We start from the raw sequence: 1,874 nt of genomic DNA on the forward strand, positions 1-1,874 counted from the left end.
TAAATAATGAAAAGCAAAACTTTAAATAAAGTAGTTACTCATGTATCCTATATGCATTTAAATTAGAGTGAGCACCATCACTGAAAGTTTCTATCACTCACAAATTCATTAAACATTCATTAACCTCACCTCAGGTATAGGTGTCCTTGTTTACATATTTCAGATTTGCATATATCTGCCCTGAACAAGATTTCAAAAATGTTTATGACCCTATGACCACCTTAATTATGAATCCCCAGGCAGATGTTTGTGAAATCCTTACCCAATGTGGCTCTTCCCCTCTTCTACCAGGTTTTTATTCAGTTCAGTATACAAGGTGACACTAAGATAGGACAAATGAAGTTTCAGTGTGGGTCCCTCCATCTTCCCCCTGTAATTCCTGACCTGGTAGGTACGAAAGCCAGAAGGGACCTGGGATAAGAATGCTGGGTCATATGCAAAGCTGCTGTGTTTCGCCTGATTGATGGGGAAAGGAAAAGGCTTCGATTTTTCACAATCTAAATGACATTCTCTTTCTCTAATGTATGGTCTTAAGCCACTTTTTCAGAATTGTGTTTCACAGAAAGACCCCCAGACCAAAAGATATTTCATTCTTTGATAAAGTTTTTGGGAATATTCATATAGAAATGCTACACATGATCCTGGGGTAAGGCGGCCCCACTGGAGGTGTGTAATCTGGCAACTGGCTTTGGGTTTGGTGTAAATCCTTACTAGTTTCTGTTAGTACCAAATATTTTCCAACAGATCACCAATATTCCAGGTCAGAGATGGATGGACAGTGAGGCACCTTATATATGATACCCAATTCTTCAATGGAGATCTGATCAATCTTATTTAACACATAGATACAAAGGATATAAACTCTGTTTTCTTCCATCGCATCAGTGAGGCCATCTACTGTGGCATCACTGTGCAGAGCCATACCGGCATTACTAATTTTATATTCAGCCAGAATGCTATTCATACTTTCAGCATACTTCAGCTCACTCTGAAGGCAAGTGATAGTGAGATTGATGCCTCCCTTATCCTTCTTTTTAAAACCAATGTTAGGGGTTTGCTGTTCAAGTGAAAGCTAAAGTCTTCCAGCTTGTTTTCAATTATCTTATGTCCCAGTGGTTTCAGGACATCCAGAACAATCAGGATCAAGTTATATGCTCAGGCCACTGCAATGACTTCCTTTACTTTTTTCCATTCTTGGCACCTTCATTGATAACTGGGAGATCCAGAATCTGGGTCCTGGCACCTTTGTATCTGATGACACCAGGATCTGTGGTGGGATAGTGAACTCAGGCTGTCTTGTTGAAATATACCCCTACCAGGTTACTGAGCAGTGTTGATTTCTCCACAGATGGAAAATCCACAATATATTTGAGCATCCCTATGTCCTGGTCACATCAAAATCTTCTCCTAGCCGGTGACCACCACCTTTTGGAGTAATGAGTTCTCTGCAAAGCTTAGAAAGGCAAGCCTTAATCAGATTTAGGTGGGACATTGTGGCCTTGTTTTTCTTGAGGCTAAGCCATCTCAGCTTTGATCTCTGTGATCCTGATGAAGATGCTGTTCCTGGTAGCATACTCTTGGGGGTTCCATGGTCTCCACATTGTCTCCTGTCACACACCTGGCGCAGATTGACCACATCCATCTGGTGCTAATGCAGTACACAGACGAGATACTTCCTATGTCTAGGGAGAGTTCCACGTGGGAGGTTCCCAGAGACACAGCGTGGAGCCTTCTCCTCTCCACTCCCCTCAGCCAACTCCCCATTTTTTAAGGTTGTTGTTTCATTTCTTTATTAAGGAAGGGGATGCATCATTTACTGTGGACCTTCATGCTGGCCCCTCTGTGCACACAGGTTTGTATTGCTGAACTCTGCA

General features: G+C 42.0%; 1 pseudogene; it reads right to left on the reverse strand.

The window, feature by feature from the left end:
- Nucleotides 1-344: 344 nt before the first annotated feature.
- On the reverse strand, nucleotides 345-1,642 carry LOC121474940 (annotated as a pseudogene).
- Between the last annotated feature and the right edge of the window lie 232 nt (nucleotides 1,643-1,874).

The sequence above is a fragment of the Vulpes lagopus genome, chromosome 13 (assembly GCF_018345385.1).
Source record: "Vulpes lagopus strain Blue_001 chromosome 13, ASM1834538v1, whole genome shotgun sequence".
NCBI lineage: Eukaryota > Metazoa > Chordata > Mammalia > Carnivora > Canidae > Vulpes > Vulpes lagopus.